Genomic DNA, 22,313 nt, shown 5'->3' with positions numbered 1-22,313 from the left:
GGCAGGTAACTTTTAATCATTCCTGCGTGCCTTACGGGAGTCGAGCTGAAATTGTATGTACTGTATATATGGGAACAAAAACGTTATTTCATGAATTTCATGAATTCAACACGGTTCTTCAGAAGACAATTCAGACTGTGGTACTAAGTGGTTCACTCCATGAACCTTAGAATAACTTTGATATACAAAAATATCCTTTTTCTTCAAATTACACTGATTGGTGATGGTGTTTATGATCTCGGGTATCAGACTGGGTTATTTGCTGGTTAGTCAAACCTCAGTCGTCCATGTTTGGCTCTAGGGAGTCACCTCCCCCAAACTGACACCAAAGTTAAATTTTCTGCTTGCTTTTCAGCCGCCTGCAACTCAGGTCTCCTGCTGTTTGCAATCAGGAGCTCGCACAAGCCCAGAAACTCTTTGATCCGTGTGATGTCTCCTTCCAACACTTGCTCTCTCCCTTCTCTCTCTCTCTCGCTCGCTCTCTCTTATTCTGTTCACCATCTTTCTGTCCTTCAGTGTGGGCATGGTCATACATAGATGATATTCTCTGACCATCTCTTCCTCTTCGCTCTTGTTGAGGGTTCTCTAAAGCAACAATGATCGAGATTTGAGTTTATACAAATACAAAATAGTCATCATTGTGGTTCTTTTCCATGCAGCGTCGTTTCCTTTAAAGAACTAGTACACCCCAAAATGATTATTTCTGCCCAGACCTTTGTTTGTAGGAGGATAATATTGGTCTTTTTCTCTTGCTTTCATTATATGGCAGGATGTTGATTAAACTTAATGTGTTTAGATGGATATTCAGTGCTTATAGCAAATCGGTTCTGCATTACACTTTGTGTTTTTCCCGACACATTTCGGTATATTATTTAAACAAAAAATGCCCACAAACATATTCACATAACACAGCCTGTTCTCTTTCACCCTAGTATGCTTTTCTTTTTCCCCATCATTCTCTCTCTTTTCCTCTCTCCTTGTGTCTTTTCTCGCGTGCCGCAGTTCAAAGTTTAGTATTTCAAAGCAGCTTCCTTTTGAAGGGAAGGGAATCTCTGAATTATGCATTGGCTGTTTAGAGCGAGCTATACTATACTGGCTCCAACCAGGGAGAAGCAGAGTCTTCAAAAATCAGATGGCTAATGCAAAGAACCTATCTCTCGCCCTCTCTTGCATCTTCAGAGCTTAAGTAGGCTCGAGGGTTGCTGCATCCTTTCTCTCATCACTCGCTTTTCTATGCAGTTCTGGAGTTGAGGATGCGCTTTTGTCGCATTTTCACCCCCACACAAACTGCATTGCATGCATTTAAATATAGCGCATCCGCGCATGCAGCTTTTATACAGTATGCGTGCATGCATGGATCTGTATGTTTGATAGTGGGGTGTTAATTATTTTTTCATTACAGGTGGTGGAGTAAAGGGAAGGATGTGGAACAACAGGTCTGTCGGATGTGGTGTTTTGGAAGACAGGATTGTTTGTTGGCACCTCCATCTGGTGATACGACGATACTGCAGTCAACAAATACAAAGAGGTGAAAAAGTCCTAAAAAGTGATTTCTTTTCAAAATGCATAACTAGATAAAGTCACACATCACATTGATTCAGTTTAATAACCAGCAGAAAAGCACAACCTTCAAAGAGAGCACAATCCCGCCAATAGCCTCTCTCCTGGGTTATGTCTTTATCATTAATAAGCAGACTTCAAAGGGACCTAAATGAAAGCATGGGGGTTGGTGAACGTGGCACATGAATTATTCTCCGTTACCAAATGGGTCCAAGGGTGTAATGGTCTCTTTTCCTGACATGATGACGGGGAGCTTTTCTGCAGCGAGAGGATCATACGTATTACGATAATGTGTGATATCTATGGGAAAGATCAGCCAGAAACCCGCTGAAGCCCAGTGGGGGGGGCTTTCCCAGCTCTCTTTCCCCACTTCCATCTCCCACTATCTACCCGAATTTCTTTTCGAGCGCACGCTTCATTATTCACACTTATTATTAATCGGAGGCTTTTCTTGCTGCATCGGTTCGGGTGAGAGAGAAAGGCGGCGATCAATAATTTGCCATAAAAAAAATCCTTTCAGTTCTAAATTGTTGCTCAGATCAGTCATCGCTTCTTCACCGCAAAGCGAAGACGCGGATGCTAACTACTCACCTGCGGTGGCAAATCGATGACGAAACGGGAGAAAATGGGGCCGGGCTCCTTTTTCGTCTCATCTTCTCTCGTCTCTCACTTTGTTTGAGGTTTCGATTCATTGAATTTCAGGGCTGTGAATGTGTGTTGTCCTACTGGAGATGCACTGGGCGAGAGACTTTATAACAGCGACTGCTCTGAGAAACCTAGTGACAGTCACACAGTCCAAACTGTTGGTTGTTAAAGGAGTAATTTACCCAGCAATGATAAGTTTGTCATCATTTACAACCCCCCATGTTGTTTCAACCTTGTATTATTTTCTTTTGTCTGTGAAACACAAAATGAGATGTTAGGCGGAACATCCAGGCTTTTGTTTTACACACAAAGTGACTGGTGATTTAAACTGCCAAGTTCCAAAAGCAAAAGCTAAATCACATGAAATTCAGCCAAAAATGGAACTACTTTCATCATTTACTCGCCCTCTTTTCATTTCAAGCCTGTATGACTTTCTTTCTTCTGCAGAACACAAAATAAGATATTTTGGAGAATGTTTGAAACCAAACAACATCGGTCCCCATTGACGTCCCCGTTCTATGGACACAAACTAGTGAGACGTTTCTCAAAATATCTTATTTTGTTTTCCACCACAGGTTCTCAATCACATGAGGGTGAATAAATGATGACAGAACTTTTATTTTGGGGTGAACCCATCCTTTTAAAGGTCCAATGTGTCATTTTTTGGAGGATCTATTAAAAGAAATGCAATATAATATACATAACTGTAGGTGTATAAATACCTTAATTAATGAAGGGTTATGTCTTTCTTACCCCAGAATGAGCTAAACCTTACATGGAATTCGCCATGTTGTTTCTACAGAAGCCTTAAACAGACAAACTGCTCTAGCGCGTTTCATAAATATGTTATCTCCTTCGGGAAAGAAGCGAAAACGTGACAACATCTTTGTTCTGTGTCAGCCACCGTAGTGCTTCGAAGGGGGAGGAGCGGAGTGAGCCGTTGGTTTGCAATTCGCAACACTGCCACTAAATGCCGCTAAATTTAAGTTCAATCATAATTTCACCTCGTTTAAATGTGGTTTTATTCCTGTTATGTGACATCATTGTCACAAAAAGTCATTGGTTTCCTTGCCACATGACCGATCTCAATGCAGTAATTTGAAAGGTATGGCAGAGGGGAAGATTGTGCATGGGTAAATAATGACAAAATTGGGGGTAAACTGTCTCTTTAAGTATAATTTAGCTGTGGAGCAATTAAATCAATCCTGCTATCCCCATGACACATCCTGCAGGTTGTTTCTCTTTTCTATGATATCACTTCCTTTGTTTTCATTTTAGATTGTTACAATTACAAATGTCATGTCTTTATGCATTCCATGAAGTCTAAAATGTTCAGTGTTTGCTCTGCCTTGCTTTATGACCTCATATGAGTCAGTAACATATTATTATTTGGGGTTCTAATTTAATACAAAGGGTCCGATTAATTATTGGTTTAATTCAGTTGAAACCAGTTTGACAGAACGTATCACACTGGTTGAATCGCTCGCTGGCATGCATGTCAAAAGCACAATAAAAGTAAAGCGCAAATGGATTCCAGTAATATCAAAAGTGTCGCAGGGAAAATGAAAAATTTAAAGTAATGAATTGACTTGCCCGACTCTGTAGTTTATGTCAACAAGAAATGTGAAATGCTCCCTAATTAAATTCATGACAGAACCTTCTCACAGCAATTAGTTTCACAGCCAAACTCAATAAGGCAAATAGTGTAAAATGGACAAAAAAAGACAAGGTCACAGATAATTCTAGTTAAATCCTTGTACCTTCCCAGAGATCCTGGAATCATGAGTTCTCTCTGATAACCTCATCTTCTCGACGCTTGTCGTTTCGGGTCCATCAGGCCGCTATGAAGCGGCCGCTGTTTAACAGTCAAATGGCCGTGCACGCCTGCTGGGCAAAAAGGTCAGGGTTTTCGAATATCTTACTTCCTGCCCTTTCCCCACGCCACCACGCAGCCAACAAGATGGAAACATTAAGGAAAATTTCAGCACTCTGACAGGCAAGGGTCACCTCACCCGAGAGCGACTGCCAATTTTCCATTTGAAGAAACCCTCGATGCCTTCATCTGCCTGTGAGGGTGCGAAAGCGTTGCTGTCGTATCCTGAGGCGCGACCGTATTTTAAAACCTGTGTTGAAGTGTTTGGTAAGGTGGGTGGAAAACGCTGGTAATGGGTGTTGCTTGGATATTTTTATGAATCCCTACGTTGGCCCGCTCCGAGCATCAGCATACGCCGTTGTAGCTATAAATCATTACAGCGTGATTTAAAAAGGAAAGTCGATTAATTTTACGGGTTTTACACAAAGAGGTAAATACGTCAATCATTCTGTCAGGCTTGGCGCGACGTTGCGTTCCTGTGGCATTTTCGTTTCCTCTAATTAACCTTTAACCTCCATTTCCAGTTTTAAACGCTGTAAATACCTCAGTACGGTTCAATAAAATCAGAACCGTGTTCATAGACTAGCTTTCATTTGTTGCTTTTCTGTAGATGAATGAAAATCTAATCATGCGTTTTTCTTGTAAAGAGAGGAAAGCGAGGTGTTTGGATCCAGAGATTGTTTTATTCAAATTCAGATCTCGTGAAGTGAGAGATAGATATGAGGACGGCCTTAAAAGAGCGCCTGCTAATGAGAATGCTTTCTGTTAGGTGGCTCTCGTCTTTAGCACTTCACCATAGTGTTTATTTCACTCTTGAGTGTCAATTAAACCAAACGATAACTTCTGAAAGCAGTCGTTTTCTCCTGTGGATTAGCTGATAAGGAACTTTTTCACAATGGCTGTCTTTATCTGTGTTATATGACACTAGGAGCTTTTTTGAGCTAATTGTGAGGTTCATTGGGCATCAGATAAGGCTTTATGTTTGATTTTAGTTATTTGTTGTTGATAAGTGTCATGCCGTATTACTTAGATTTTTCAGAATATGTGTCCTCACAGATGTGAGGAGCCAACCTAGTTTTCTTCATGTTAAGATGTCTTATTGTTCCTATCGCCTTGATGGGTGTCCTGACCCAGACATGACTCCTATCTAGAGATCTCTACACAGATCACACATACACATGACACATCATAAATCCGAAAATAAAGCCATTAATAAGTGTGACTAGTAACTATTCTGATACTTTTGGCCTAGTATGGATTTGCTAAGCTTTAGACGCTAATAATGTGGAAGCCTCGAATAATCTTCTTACATTTCCCAAATGCTTCCAAAAGTCTTTTTGCTAGTCTTCAGCCTAAAGTAAAACTTGTTGAAGAGTCATCAAACTTCCCAAAGCCTTCATCTAGGGCTGTAGTCAAGTCCACCGTTGTCGAGTCCAAGACAAGTCCAAGTCCAAAGAGGTTCGAGTCCAAGTCAAGACCGAGTCCAATTGAGACGGTCAAGACAGAGACAGAAAAAAAAATCATGACTACAAGACCACATACTTAACTATTGAGAATTTTTGTGATGCAAGAGACATATCTATTCTAAGATAATGATTTTCATTATTGTTTGTAATGATCAAAAAGACAATTTTATCTTAAAATAAGGTAATTTTATTTACTTTAGGTATAGCACTAAAGTCACAAAGCCGAAGTGTAACTTCACATTTTTTTTGTATTGAAGTGTAACAATCCAATTCTGCCAATAGAAAATGTAACAAATAACCAGCAAACACTTGAATATGTTCACATTCTTGAACTTATGACTCAAGCTTAAGTTATAGTCGTGCGTAGGACCTACGCCGTAGGTTACGTGTCGGTTTTCATTTACACGGTTTTCATTTACACTTCTGCCTTGTTGTCCGCGTCGACAGGCAATGACCACTAGGCATCAGTGTCCACGCGCGTGTTACTTGTGTAACCAAGACAAGAGCCGAAGAAGAATGAGCTCGTTTGAGAAGCATTAGCAGTGATAGTGGCAAGTAAACGGTCACTTTTGTTGCAGCTTGAGATGTTAAATACAGAAGCACAAATAATTTACTTAGATAATTCATTCGGAAATGCGTTCGAGTAAACATGATGCTATCGCTGAGTTTTTTTGACCTGAGGGAGGGGTTCAAACAGACCAATCACAGCGCTTGCGGTCCGCGTAGGGTCCGCGTTGAGTTGACGCGTTGTTACATTTTTGGAGAGGTGTGCGTCAGGCTACGGCGTAGGGTACGCGGCTCTGCGTAGGCTACGCCGGTCCGACGCAGAACCATAAATTGGGCTTTAAGGCTTTTAGTGTCCCCCCAAAGTAACCAACCCCCCTCACACATTTTTAAGGAACTTTTTAACACCTTTGTGTGTGTGTGTGTGTGTGTGTGTGTGTGTGTGTGTGTGTGTGTGTGTGTGTGTGTGTGTGTGTGTGTGTGTGTGTGTGTGTGTGTGTGTGTGTGTGTGTGTGTGTGTGTGTGTGCGTCTGCACGTGCTCGTGTGTGTTCGATAGAGGAGCTGCCAGAAAGAGCAGAGGCCCCACGGCTCGTTTAAAAGCACGTTTCGGTGCCCATACTTACATAACATGTTCATATTGCAATGACAATAAAAATACGATCAATCTTATCTTTAAGCCCTACTTTCTAAACTCATAACTACTTTCTAAAAATATTCAAATGCAATGCTAACTCTGAAACATGGCATTAACTGACCTCTCTTTGTGATGCCTTTGCAGGTTTCTTACAAAATTGGATGTTGTCCCACAGGTTTCGGAGAAAGTTTTGTTGCAAAAAGTTTCCTTTTAAGCGCACTGTCGATAAATTCTTTATGGTTTGTAAAATCAAATGTTATTATGCCGCTGCTCGCTGACATCGTGCCTGATGAATGATTGATGCTGTTCAGTTCGCGCCGTGGACGAATCGTTCATTTGAACCGGTTCTTTCTTTTTAGTGAACCGGTCGAACCAGTTCACCTGAATTGTTCGCGTTTGGCGTCTCCCGTAAACACTTAATATTACCCACAAATTAATTCAGTTCTTCACTTTCTAGCGTGCATGACAGTCCCGAGGACTTGAACCAATATACCGGAGTTAATTAGTTACACCAACAGCACACACTGAACTGAACTGCTGTGTGAAGAGAGAACTTATGAACACGCGCGGTTCTCGGTCTTGAGTCGAGAGTCGGCAACAGTTTTCGGATCACAAGAAGCATGCTCTGTCAATGTTTTGATTTGAAGGAGAAAAAATATATATATATACAGTATATACAGTATATATATATATATATCTGGACTCGGTCGAGACCGACTAGAACATTTGGCGAGACCAAGTCCGAGACAAGTCCGAGTGCAAATACCAAAGAGTCCAAGACAAGTCTGAGATGATAAAAAAACGTAACGAGTACTACAGCACTACCTTCATCCGTTTTCATCCCCCTCCATTTCACAAAAACACATCACGGGCACTTACTTTAACAACCTGTGTTGCTAACCGCTGGCCCGTACTTGATAGAGGTGACAACATAGAGAGAGGTCAGCCAAAAAGGAAGAGAAAATGAGAGTAAAGGAAAGGACCTGTGGCAGAAAATTATTTGGGCATTCACCTCCGGGCTCGTCCGCCTCATTTCTACATTTCCTATTCCACATCCACCGGCCTCTCGAGCACGCACAAGAGCCTCAGAATCATAAGTTAACAGTTGCCATGGCACTGAGAATAAGGTTTAGGTCTGTTCCCACAGGCACAATGATAATTCTCAGAGCGAAAATGGATGAATTGCTTGTCCGGCTGCTCTTTGGATGTATTGGACGCATGATAAATCCCTAGTGGTATAAGCTGTATGGATTGCTGTGACATCTGAGGGGCTGTTCGTTGTGGATTTGTGGCCGGCACACAGGGAGTGGACAGAACCAGACTTCTCCGTCGTGAGAAGTGGATTTGCGACACCTCAGACGCAGGCGGTGAACTTCACGAGCCTTTGTCGTCAGAATAATCCCTCTCGCTTAATGCATGCGAGCTCCTCGGCTGGTGTGTTGTGAAGTTTTTAAAGGCAAATTTGAATGTCCACAACATCTATGAGAGAGAAGAGAAATCACAAAGGTGCAAAACTAAGTGTGGGTTTATTTGAAACGTACAAGAAGAGAGACAGGAAGTGATGGAGAGAGGAGCGGCCCTCTTGGCGGCTTTTAGTCATGCAAGTAGGCCTACACTTTTAATGTTCTTCAAATGTGTTCAACAGAAATGAGTCATAAAGGTTTGAAATGACATGAGGGTGAGTAAATTATGAAATATTTTTCATTTCTATCCCTTTAAGCCTTCGCTCGTGCCGAACACGATGTAAGCTAACACTGACTGACAGAACTTTAAAAGATAATGAAAAGTCAAACAGCGATATCTGCCACGTGCCGGTGGAGTCATGTCACAAAAAATATGTGTAAACATTTTACAACGGAAGCAATTAGGATGTGCAGAAAGCGTAGTCACTTTCTTTTAATGTGAAGCAGACAGCTAATGTCTCTCCGCTTGCCCTCGGCTCCGCACATTAGCCATCTCCACAGATCAGCCGGAACTAGCGACTCATTCTAGTTCTCCAGCTAAACGAAGCTCTCTAACAATGTTTTTCTGTTTAAAAACATCATTATCACAGCAGGTTGACGTATTTTACAAGCCAATTATTTTAGCGACGACAGAAAGGATGCAATCCTAAGGTTGAACAGACATCAATTTAAAGTATAAAAATGCCGAAAATAAAAATACAGAGTATGTGTAGTTATGGAGGAAAGAGAATACGCTGGTTTTGACTGAAACAAATTTTGCCAGCTTTTGAATGGGGAAAGTGGAGGAATATTTCAATGCGTTTCAAAAGCGAAAAATCAAAACAGGGAACGCTTCACATGTAATGTTCTTTTGCTTTTGCAGACACAAATTGGTAGGATTATGACCTTGACCATGTTTCTATGAATAATTTGTGTCTCAAACTTTTGGAAGAATTGAAAAAACGCAGAAATATTGAAGCACTAGACCCTGAAACTCCTCATGAAACTAATTTTATTTGTTAAAAGAGAATGTCTTGACAAGGCTTACAATGAAAGTAATCACAGCCATTCAATGAATGAAAACTATTTACCAAGAGCGTGGCTGGGTAGTTCATGACAGAGATGATGTGTAAATACTAAGCCTTTCATTGAACATTTTTGCACATTTTTCATTTGCTAAATGTTATGAGATATTTTAATTTTAATAGCCGAGTTATGCTCAACCAGGTTGCACATTTCGCTTTTATGTGAAAGTCCATTAAAACTGAGTTGAACTTGCATGCAAACTCCACTGAAGTGTAAATTCAATTGCAAGTACGCTTGGAGTTGAACTTACAAGTACTGATATGCATCAGTTAAAACAACACTTTACATGTGACCCTTTTAAAAAGCACTGGAAGCTCTTGCAACTGTGTTTATGCATATTAATGGATAAAAAGAAAACCAATTCAGCATCATAAGCAAAAGGCGATGCGATTTCCGGGATGTTTCGTATTCTCAGCAAGGTCAGACAAATTTCACTGTTTGCAAAAAGTGATGATGATAAATTCCAAATAAAAAGCCAAGAATAGAACAAAGTGTACATTTCTGAAAAACAGTGAGATGTGCTTTCAATTCCAGGTGTACTTTGCGGTCTAAATTTCAGGGCCTTGGCTGTCTGCGTCTGTTTTCATGAAGGGTAAATAAGTTACAAAGTGCAAAAAGTTTTCCAAAATGTTTGTGCTGTTCTGTAAGATGTGTTTACCCATTTATTTCAAAATGAGACATTGTGTGGTATATAATGAGATAGTATATAAAGCACATTAAAGGGATAGTTCAAAACCTATATATGACTATTCTCTGGAATACAAAATAACATTTTGAGAAACGTCTCGGTGCTTTCTTGTCCATACAATAGAAGTCAGTATGTTGTTTGGTTATCAAAGTTCCTCAAAATATCTTCTTTTGTGTTCTGCTGAAGAAACAAAGTCATACAGGTTTAAAATGTCATGAGGATGAATAAATGATGAAAGAATTAATGAACTACCCCTTTAAACCAGCTGTCGCCAGATGATCTGTTAAAGTCACATTTATATCACTCTTTGATCTGACCGATGTTTGCGTCATTTTATTGTTCCCAGCAGAACAACACTAGGAAGCGTGTTCACTCGTGTGTTGTCGTCGTCATCATTGTTTACATTCAATGAAGCCGGTGTGGTTACACTGACACTCTTTTGTGCGTCTCTAGATTAAAACAGGTGCGTGTCGCGGAGTAAACAACTCGTTCATAAAGAATTAAATGCGAGAAATGCTCTTTGATTGACTTGTTCAGGACGGAGAGGTCGGGAACTGTGTGTGGAATGTACAATAAGCTGCTTCAGCCCGGTTGCTGTGGTAACTGGAGCGCACCGGCGTGAGAATGTGTGCTCTCCACGACTTACCACGGAAGAGCAGGAGACCTTTAGAGAGGTGGGCGGGCTGATGTCAGTGACTACTGACAGCGCACATGCTAAATTATACCTGGATCTGTCTGTGCAGCATACCAATATGTGATATTTTTATAACCCCAGTTCCCAGAATAAGCCAGCGCGCGAGCTCTTCTCTAAGCTGCCACCCAACCGCTTCGATGTTAATGAATTGCGGTGTAGCGCGTTTGAAAGGGAAACATATACGCACACAAACATTAAGTTGATAAACGTCTCTTTAAGCCTTGAACGCTGACAGCTGTTTTTTCTGGAATCTTCGGATTAGTCGAACATTTCACTCGTGTTTTGTTTAACTCACATACATGTACACGCGCTTGCTAAAGAACAATGGGGCCGCTGACAATTTGAAAGTTTCTCTGACAAGTTTCTTTCGGTCACTGGCTGACTGTGAATAATTTAAAGCAAAAATTAGACACATAAAGCTACTAATCCCAACAATCTTCACTTCAGACTCATTCACACTGCTTTATGCCTCCTATAGTAAAACAAAGACACAGACATCCTAGATTTAGATAGTGGACACAACGGGGAATGATTTTCCTCATAGGCTTTATGAAATGTTTTCAAAGAGAATCAAAGATAAGTGTCTTTCATATGAAGCGAGTAAGAACTTATAGAGTTGCTCTTTGGCTCAGTGCTTATGTATTATCTAAATCAGAGCAGAAACTTTACTGACTTTTCGATAAATATTTGAAAAAGGTAATTTTCCTTTCTAGTTTACGAATTACCCTGAACCTCCTCATGAAACTAGTTTTATTTGTTAAAAGAGAATGTCTTGACAAGGCTTACAATGAAAGTAATCACAGACATTCAATGAATGAAAACTATTTACCAAGAGCGTAAAGAATTAAATGCGTTTTGGTTTAAATGGAATTACACTCAAAAAATGACTTTTGCTGTTTGTTCAGTTTACTTAATTTGCTTAAGTTAAATCAACACAACTTTTGGAAAATTTGGTCACAACATGATTTTTTTATGTTTCATCATATAACTGAATCCATTCATGTTGGGACAACATAAAGGAGTCGTGTTGTGTTAACATAAAACAGTTACAATTGGGCAGAGGACTTCTATTTCCCAGCATGCTTTGCGTATAACTGCATTTTGAGAGTTATTTTCTTAAATAAGTGCAGCATTTTTTCAGTAAAAAGAAAAACTTGTTAGTGTTTAATGTTCATTTATCTTTAAGGTTTTGAAGAGTTTATATTTTTGAGTTTTGTGGTTACCATTGTTCAGAAAAGCATTGCCTTTGGTTCGGTTGTGGGCGGTTACGAATCTTTATTTGTATTTCTGTTGAGTTCTATTAACTCAATAACTTCTTGTTGAAGTTAAATGAAGTAATATCTAATTAATGTTAAAAATGTATAATATAAAAAAATGTTCTTGAGTGCTTTCTTTAAGTTCAAGTGCATTTTATTTATATAGCACATTTACAACAGCCACCAGGCTGACCAAAGTGCTTTACATATACAAAAACAAAATTTTACTACATATACAGAAATAGACCATACAAAAATTTAATACAACCCATTAAAAAAAGGCCATAACATTATAGTAAAAAATTTAATACAACCCATTTAAAAATAAAAAATGGCAATATCACAGTGGTAAATACACTAAGGAAAACAAATACGTTTTTAACAGGGACTTAAAAACAGACAGAGAAGGGGCCGTTCTAATCTCTAGGGACAGGGCATTCCAAAGTCGAGGCCCTGCCACTGCAAATGCACGCTCACCTCTACGCTTAAGCCTAACGTGAGGGACTACCAACAATGCCTGGTCACAGGATCGTAGGCTTCTGGATGGGGTGTAGAGATGAAGAAGTTCAGAGAGGTAGACAGGGGCTATGTTGTGTAGGGATTTAAATACAAAGCCGAGAATTTTAAAGTCTATTCTCTGACAAACTGGCAACCAGTGTAAGGATTTAAGAACTGGAGTGATGTGTTCATGTTTACGACACTTTAAAAGAAGTCTGGCCGCAGCATTTTAAACAAGCTGAAGACGAGCAATTTAACACTTAGATATACCGCAATATAAAGAATTGCAGTAATCTAGACGAGACGTAACAAAAGCGTGAACACCCATTTCTAGAGTTTTTGGTGTGAGAAAGTATTTGATTTTGGACAATAAGCGGAGCTGATAAAAACTGGATCCGATAACAGAAGAGATATGTTTATCAAATTTTAACTGCTGGTCAACAAGAACTCCTAGGTTACGTACCCGTGAGGATCTAAAAACAGATAAACCTTCTAAATCAGGGCTTGTACACTTAGAGTTCTCATTGGGACCAAAAACAATTACCTCGGTCTTGTCTTCATTTAGGAGGAGGAAATTTTGGGCTAGCCATGATTTGACCTCCTCTAAACATTTCGCAAGAGAAGTAATCGCAGTGGAATTGTTTCTTTTAATTGGTAGATAGATTTGGGTATCATCTGCAGTAAAAATGAAATGACACGCCATGTTTACGAGAATAGAGCCCAAAGGTAACATGTAGAGAGAAAATAGAGAGGGAGCTAAAATAGAGCCTTGTGGAAGGCCACAGGTCAGGGGTGCAGAGAAGAGGTAAAGTTACCAGTTTCGCTAACAAATTTCTATCAGACAGAGTATGACTGAAACCATCTCACAAGTATAAACATAGTTCCCGTAAATTTTACGGTAAAAAAACCGGCAGCTGTGGTTGCCAGAACTTTACCGTCAAAAGTACGGTTGCAACGTTATTGGTTTTACGGGATTGCACCCACTGTACCGTATATTTTACAGTTGATAATTTTCTTTTTTACGGTTCATAACTGTCTAATTTACTTGTTTATGCTGTTATAAAAACAGTTTATACATGTCAAATTCCAGGGTTTACATTGTATTAATTACGGTTCATAACCATCTTTTTTACAGTTCAGCACTTTCTAATTTAAAGGTTTACATTGTATTAATTACGGTTCATAACCATCTTTTTTACAGTTCAGCACTTTCTAATTTAAAGGTTTACATTGTATTAATTACGGTTCATAACCATCTTTTTTACAGTTCAGCACTGTCTAATTTAAAGGTTTACATTGTATTAATTACGGTTCATAACCATCTTTTTTACAGTTCAGCACTTTCTAATTTAAAGGTTTACATTGTATTAATTACGGTTCATAACCATCTTTTTTACAGTTCAGCACTTTCTAATTTAAAGGTTTACATTGTATTAATTACGGTTCATAACCATCTTTTTTACAGTTCAGCACTGTCTAATTTAAAGGTTTACATTGTATTAATTACGGTTCATAACCATCTTTTTTACAGTTCAGCACTGTCTAATTTAAAGGTTTATGTTGTAATAATTACAGTTAAACTCTATAATTATTTGCTAAACATTCAGATTTAACCTTTAAGAAACTATTAAAATTACTGTTAAACTAATTGATAAATATCTTACATTTGCAAACCTAAATCAAATCATCAAAACCCATCAAAATCTATAAAAGACAAAGACATCAGTGAGGTCCCAAGTATCTTTAATAAAGACTGGCAGGCATTTAAGACAAAATATTAGTGCATTTTTCTGTTCTCGTGTTTCAACTGGTATACAGTGGTTTAATTAAAATCGTTCAGTCCAGTCTACATTTAAAGTGATGCTTCACCCAAAAATGAAAATTCTGTCATCATTTACTCACTCTCTTGTCATGTCAAACCTGTACTGTATATATTTCTTTGTTCTGCTAAACACCAAGGAATTTATTTGTAAGAATGTCATTTACCAAACAGATCTCATCCCCCATTGACTCCCATAGTATTTTTTTTCCCTACTATGGCAGTAAATGAGGGATAAGATCTGTTTGGTTACTGACATTCTTATAAATAGCTTCCTTTTTGTTTAACCGAACAAAAAATGTATACAGGTTTGGAAGAACCTGAGAGTGAGGAAATGACAGAATTTTCACTTTGGGGAGAACTATCCCTTTAAAGTGATACTTCATGCTTAAAATCAAAATTTCCCCATGTTTTACTTACCCTCACGGCATCCTAAGTGAATGTGACTTTCTTCTTGAAGAATAATGCAATCAAAGTAATAATACCACGTATTCTTTGACTTCCAAGCGGCAGAATGTGAGTGAATGGGGGGGATTTTTTGAAGCTCCAAAAAGTGCATCCATCGATGAAAGAAGAACGGCTCGACACGGCTCCGTGGTCTTAACAAAGGTCTTCTGAAGCGAATCAATGCGTTTGTTTAAGAGAAATATGCATATTGACAACGCTATTAAGGATAATGTCTAACAGCCGCTGCAGGCGAAAGAGAGGCTTGTTTTTCCGTTAAATGATGGCGACGAAAGCTCCCGCCCAGAAGAGGCGGTGTTTATATTGGCGAAAACGAAAAATGCTGTGTTCGTCACAGGAACTTACTTAGGGTGAAGACTCTGCGTCATTTGCCGGAGAAACAAGCCTCTCGCTCGCCTGCAGCGGATGTTGGACATTATCCTTTATAGCGTTGTCAATATGTATATTTCTCTTAAACAAACGCATGGATTCGCTTCAGAAGACCTTTGTTAAGACCACGGAGCCGTGTCGAGCCGCTCTTTGATCAATGGATGCACTTTTTGGAGATTTAAAAAATTGCCCCCCATTCACTCCCATTCTACTGCTTGGAAGTAAAAGGATACGTGGTATTATTACTCTGACTCCATTATTCCTCAAGAAAAAAGTTACATTCACTTAGGATGCCTTGAGGGTAAGTAAAACATGGGGAAAATTTGATTCAAGCCTGAAATAACCCTTTAAGAGATTAAAACTTGGAAACAGTCTGTAGGCCACCTTTACAAAGTCTCTCACCCCGAGTATAAACTTGGAAACAGTCTGCAGACCACCTTTACAAAGTCTCTCGCCATTCATGATCAGAAAGGTCAGCGATTAGGGTGAAGACTGGGAGTAGCTTTTTGTTTTTCTTTTCCACCTCCTTTATTCCCTTTCTCCGGATTGATGATGAAAAAAACACCTTGAAAAGAAAAAAAAAACATTTATAAGTCTGTAAATTAAGCTACACCGTAATGAATCTCCCCTCCTAAGTCTCTTTACATACCTTTGCAGGAATTCAAGCACTGACGCCAGTTCAGTAGGGTAGTTAATTTTGGAGCAGTAATAACTGCAGAACATTAGGCAAACAGCAGAGATGAAAGAAGTGATGTCATCATTCACAATCTTGCGGTCCACAGCTAGCATGAATCGGACAGCAGCATAGCAGGAGGGTCCTGTAGATACATTTCAATGCAATATACATAAATTTATGAACGTAAGATTATTGTGTATTTACATATACAGTATGGCAAGAATATTATACAAATTGCAGTTTATTTAGTACTGCCCTGAAATAACCATTTCACAAAATAGATTTTAGAAATAATAGAAATAAACCAGTTCTAAAGTTTAGATTTGTGTAAACCGAGTTATTAATCTGTGTTGTGGAATATATGTAAAAACATATATTATGTGGAACAGTTTGTTCTGTGCAGAACTAATTAAAAATTGCAATTTGTATGATTTGTATCTTATTTCTTAAATTGATAGTTCACCAAAAATTAAAATTGTCTCAGCATTTACCCTGTATGACTTTCTTCTGCAGAACACAATTTTGAAGAATGTTGTTAACTGGCCCCCATTGACTTGTGTTGGTTTTGTGTCCATACAATAGAAATGAATGGGTGCCACTGCTGTTCGGTTACCAGCATTTTTTTAAATATCTTCTTTTGTGTTCTAGTTTAAAATGATAAGAGGGTGAGTAAATGATGACAGAATTTTCATTTGTGGGTGAACTATCACTTTAATCCCTATCATTTTGCATACTCTGCAAGGGGCATGTAAACTTATAAACTCAACTTTATAGTTAAACATTTAATCATTAAAGCTTTAGGGTTCTACTGTATATTAACAAAACGTTCACTTACCACACACACAATAATGCAAGGCGTCACAGGCAGGTTTTCTAACTCCACATCCTTTGCCAGGCTTGTCTCTTCTACATAATGGAGGAGCTCCTCTTTCTCATCAAAACAGGAGAGAGGTAGAAGAATCATGCCTTTCACATCCTCTGAGCAACCATTTCTGTACTCTCAAAACTTCTAGTTTTGTGACAGCAAGGGCATGTGGAGTAGCAACACGTGAATCTATTTTGTTTACGGTAAAAATGCACACTTGAACACGCACCGTGGTTTAAGGTGAAGTTTGTTATGTAAAACATGCTACCTAAGGATTTGCACTGATATCACACAGAACTGACAGCTAAACATTTAAACTACGTGAAAAAATACACACTCTACTACGGTTTCAAACACATAAATTATATTTCACAAACTGGGCAGGACATCTAGAGCTTGCGAGTTTTACTACATCCGCCTGCAGATCTGCGGTCAAGCCAGCCGCGGTTTGAAAATACACGGTCAAGCCAGCCGCTGTTTAGGTTCAGATGCGCGCTTATTGAGTGGTTTACGGTACATTACGGGAACACCGCTTGTAAAGCTTTATTTAAATGTAGATGATCCGCGTCTCTTGTCAATAACATATTTCTTGTTTTACGTTTAGAATATCTCGTTTTTGTCGTAATTTATGCAGGTTTTTTTCTCCGAATGTTTGCATTATGATTGCTGTAACGTTATATTGTGAAACCAATGTCTCTGTCTGTATCTTAAATATGTATTATTTTAATGCCTTCTAGACCTTTGTCCTGCAAATAAAACTGTTTATGCAGTTTGCAATTACAGTACCCATGGATTTGAACAGATTTAATTACAGTATGTTTTTTGAAAGCAATTTGTTTGAAAAATATTATTCCAATATAATTGACTATACAAACATTATTTCTCATAAGTAGAAAAATATGATGGATGTTTAAGTAGGGCCATACCCACACTATATGCACACCAATATGGATTTATTTTCACTGTAGCGTTTTGGAGAAATACACATTTTTCCTACTTCAAATGCCTATAGAAACATTCATTTCTAATAAGTAGAAAAAACTGATGATGATTTCTGTAGGGGCCATCCCACACTATAGCACACCATATATGGATTTATTTTACTGTCAGCGTTTTGGAGAAATGCACATTATCCACATTCTAAATGCCTATAGAAAACATATTTCTAATAAGTAGAAAAAACTGATGGTGCGGTTTCTAGTAGGGGCCATCCCACACTATATGCACACCATATATGGACTTTATTTTACTGTAGCGTTTGGAGAAATACACATTTTCACTTGCAAAGCCTATAGAAACATTCATTTCTAATAAGTAGAAAAACTGATGTGGATTTATAGGGGCCATCCCACACTATATGCACACCATATATGACTTATTTTACTGTAGGTTTTGGAGAAATACAAATTTTTCCACTTCAAATGCCTATAGAAACTTTCATTTCTAATAAGTAGAAAAAACTGATGGGATTTCTAGTAGGGGCCATCCCACTACTATAGCGCACACCATGTATGGATTATTTTACTGTAGCGTTCTTGGAGAAATACACATTTTTCCACTTCAAATGCCTATAGAAACATTATTTCTAATAAGTAGAAAAAACTGATGGATGGGTTTCTGTAGGGGCCATCCCACACTATATGCACACCATATATGGATTATTTTACGTAGCGTTTTGGAGAAATACACATTTTCTCCAACTTCAAATGCCTATAGAAACATTATTTCTAATAAGTAGATAAAAACTGATGGTTGGATTTCTAGTAGGAGCCATCCCACACCATATGCACACCATATATGGAATTAATTTTACCGTAGCGTTTTGGAGAAATACACATTTCTCAACTTCGAAAGCCTATAGAAACATTACTTTCTAATAAGTAGAAAAAACTGATGATGGATATCTGTAGGGGCCATCCCACACTATATGCACACCATATATGGACTTATTTTACTGTAGCGTTTTGGAGAAATACACATTTATTCAATATTCAAATGCCTATAGAAACATTATTTCTAATAAGTAGAAAAAACTGATGATGGATTTCTGTAGGGGCATCCCACACGATATGCACACCATATATGGAACTTATTTTACTATAGCGTTTATGGAGAAATACACATTTTTTTCAACTTTGAAAGCCTATAGAACATTTTTTCTAATAAGTAGAATAAAACTGATGATGGATTTCTGTAGGGACATCCCACACTATATGCACACCATATATGGATCTTATTTTACTGAAGCGTTTTTGGAGAAATACACATTTGTCAACTTCGAAGCCTGATAGAAACATTAATTTCTAATAGTAGAGTAAAAACTGATGATGGAGTCTCTGAGTGGGGGCCATCCCACACTATTATGCACACCATATATGGATATTTTCACTGTAATTGACAAGCAATTTTCACAAACCTGTGAAGCACTTTCCGAATAGTAGCAGAATGATGTCTTCTGTAGGCTCTCACTGTATCACCATTATGCTTACCTAAGTTTTGAAAGAGTTCAATTCACACTTTAAATTGTACATATATACATGTAAGAAAAAACTGATGGTGGGTTTCTTAGCCTCCAAACTAATATGCAACAAGGGAAATTATTCGTTTGGAATCATTTCCCCAAGCCTATAGACTATTATGTAAAACGAGTCTAGGGCCATCCACTGTATGCAAATAATGGAATTACTGTAGATTTTGAATCCTTTTGAATCATAGACATTTTTTGAGAAAAAACTGAATGATTTTAGGCACCACATATTGCCATATCTATTTGGCATTGGAACATTTTCTACGTCAAATGCCTATAGAAACATTCTAATAGTAAATATGTGGTTTCTATAGGGCTCACAATGACCTATAGGACACATTAGTTGAGAAAACATCTCCTTTGATACATGCAATGGAAACTGTTTCTGTAGGGGCCATCCCACACTATATGCACACCATATATGGACTTATTTTACTGTAGCGTTTTGGAGAAATACACATTTCTCCACTTCAAATGCCTATAGAAACATTATTTCTAATAAGTAGAAAAAACTGATGATGGATTTCTGTAGGGGCCATCCCACACGTATATGCACACCATATATGGACTTATTTTACTGTAGCGTTATGGAGAAATACACATTTCTTCACTTAAAGCCTATAGAAACATTATTTCTAATAAGTAGAAAAAACTGATGATGGATTTCTGTAGGGGCCATCCCACACTATATGCACACCATATATGGACTTATTTTACTGTAGCGTTTTGGAGAAATACACATTTTTCAACTTTCAAAGCCTATAGAAACATTTATTTCTAATAAGTAGAAAAAACTGATGATGGATTTCTGTAGGGGCCATCCCACACTATTATGCATCACCATTATATGGACTTATTTTACTGTAGCTTTTGGAGAAATACACATTTTCCACTTCAAATGCCTATACGAAACATTAATTTCTATATAAGTAGAAAAAACTGATGGAGGATTTCTTGTGGGGCCCATCCCACACTATACATGCACACCATATATGGGAACTTATTTAACTGTAAGCATATTTGGAGAAATACACATTTATCCTACTTCAAAATGCCTGTCAGAAACATTAATTGTTAATAAGGTAGAAAAAACTGATGATGGATATTTATGTGAGGGGCCATCCCACACTATATCAGCACAACCATATAATGGACTTATTTTACTGTAGCGTTTTGGAGAAATACACATTTCTCCACTTCAAATGCCTATAGAAACATTATTTCTAATAAGTAGAAAAAACTGATGATGGATTTCTGTAGGGGCCATCCCACACTATATGGCACACCATATATGGACTTATTTTACTGTACCATTTTGGAGAAATACACATTTCTCCACTTCAAATGCCTATAGAAACATTATTTCTAATAAGTAGAAAAAACTGATGGTGGGTTTCTGTAGGGGCCATCCCACACTATATGCACACCATATATGGACTTATTTTACTGTAGCGTTTTGGAGAAATACACATTTTACAATTTTGAAAGCCTGTAGAAACATTATTTCTAATAAGTNATTAAAACTGGTTTAAGTGCACACTGCACAGGGGAGTCAGATATGTTTATGTAGCCTATTTGTAATAAGAATATTTTTAAGACGTTCTTTTTTTACGGCAAATAATACAGTGTACTGTAATGTTTTACTCCAATAAACCGTATTTTCATATGTTTTTACCTGTTAAATGTACGGTCTTACTCCGTAAAACTAATTACAGATTTCCACTGTAAATTCTACGGGTTTCGCATGTTTTATGAAATACGGTTTTATACTGTAGCATTTATACGGTATTTTACTGTTAAATCTACTGACATTTTTTACAGTGCAGGACGTTAGCTGTTAGACCTGCCCAATCTTGATACTAGTGAGGAGTGGTCTATGGTATCAAAAGCGGCCGATAAATCTAAAAGAATAAGAACCACAGAGTCTCTGGAATCAGTAGAGAGGAAGATATCATTTAACACTCTCAAAAGAGCGGACTCAGTGCTGTGAGCGGACTTAAAACCAGATTAAAAACCTCATAAATACAGTTACTTGACAGAAAACATTGTAGTTGATTCAGCACAATTTTCTCCAAAACCTTTGAAATGAAAGGCGAGACAGATATTGGAGGAAATTTTTTAGGACAGAGGAATCCAGTGATGGCTTCTTGAGCAGGGGAGTGACCGTAGCGACTTTAAGATTGGCGGAAACAGAGCCAGTTTGGAGACACTTATTAATAAGAGACACCAGACCTGGCCCAACCGAATTTATAATTCATTTTAAAAATCTCGGGTGAATGATATCACTAGAACAGAAAGAAGGTTTAAGCTTGCCAATCACCTCCTTCAATTCCTGGAGATTGATAGGTTCAAAAGCATTGAAAACGGCAGAGGCAGATGACATGATCGGGGACACAGTTAAAGTGGGGGAGACGCTAAGTCTTAAATTAATAATTTTGTCACAGAAATATCTCAAGATGCTTTCACACTTAAATTTCACATTAAATAATCCAATTGATAAAATTGGGTTTTTTATATTGGTTTTATGTCAAATATGCATGTATATGACACAAATTAATTTAATCAAGACTACAAAAAAAATAAGTTCATACAACAAGATTATAAAGAATCGTTTCAAACAAATTAGATTTTGTTGGAGAAATGTAATTCAAATTCGTGGAAAAGTTTTCCTTAATTCAATTAAGTTCGTTCAACAACTTTTTTTTGAGTGTATGTTCTTTCTCTCTAAACAGTTAAATGGAGTTAAATGTAAGTCAGCAGACTTGGTGAGTCTTCAATATCTCATTGACACACTGTTTGAAAATGACCTGAAAGTTTTCATTAAAACTTCTCTGTAAAAACACATTGAGTTTTGATCATACTGTTTTATTTGTTTGAAAGTAATTATTAAAGTAACACATTATTTTTCATTTACATAAAACCTGAAAAACCTTTTCAAAGAAGTCATGCACATAACTTTTACATCTATATAATGTTAAAGGTATTTGTTTTACATATTGATTTGGATATAAATATACGGCTAGTTGTATTTTGTTTAAACGTTTGTGTGTTGAAAACCGAACAAGTTCTTCTGGACCAGCGTTGTTTACGTCTTCCGAAGTGGTCTAACCAGTGTTGGGTGTTACTAGTTACTAAGTAATTAGTTACTGTAATTTCATTACTTTTCCCTTTAAAAAGTAAAGTAAGGGGTTACTCTTATTTTTTTCTGTAATTTAATACAGTTACTTCGGATGTAATTGAACTAA

At 37.7% G+C, this 22,313-nt stretch overlaps 2 long non-coding RNA genes across 3 annotated transcripts in view; one reads left to right on the top strand and one right to left on the bottom strand.

Moving 5' to 3' along the window:
• Nucleotides 1-22,313, top strand: part of LOC130545475 (uncharacterized) — a 44,401-nt gene that overhangs the window by 10,310 nt on the left and 11,778 nt on the right. For both annotated transcript variants that reach the window (XR_008961651.1, XR_008961652.1), the window contains exon 2: nucleotides 1,403-1,528. This is a non-coding gene — a long non-coding RNA (uncharacterized LOC130545475). The remainder of the gene's footprint in view (nucleotides 1-1,402; nucleotides 1,529-22,313) is intronic.
• Nucleotides 15,281-16,859, bottom strand: LOC130545474 (uncharacterized). Its single transcript, XR_008961650.1, has 3 exons — nucleotides 16,512-16,859; nucleotides 15,650-15,818; nucleotides 15,281-15,565 (listed from the first exon to the last, which is right to left on the bottom strand). It is a non-coding gene; the product is annotated as an uncharacterized LOC130545474 (long non-coding RNA).

The sequence above is a fragment of the Triplophysa rosa genome, linkage group LG21 (genome assembly GCF_024868665.1).
Source record: "Triplophysa rosa linkage group LG21, Trosa_1v2, whole genome shotgun sequence".
NCBI classification, from domain to species: domain Eukaryota; kingdom Metazoa; phylum Chordata; class Actinopteri; order Cypriniformes; family Nemacheilidae; genus Triplophysa; species Triplophysa rosa.
This window is presented reverse-complemented; position numbering and strand designations above follow the sequence as displayed.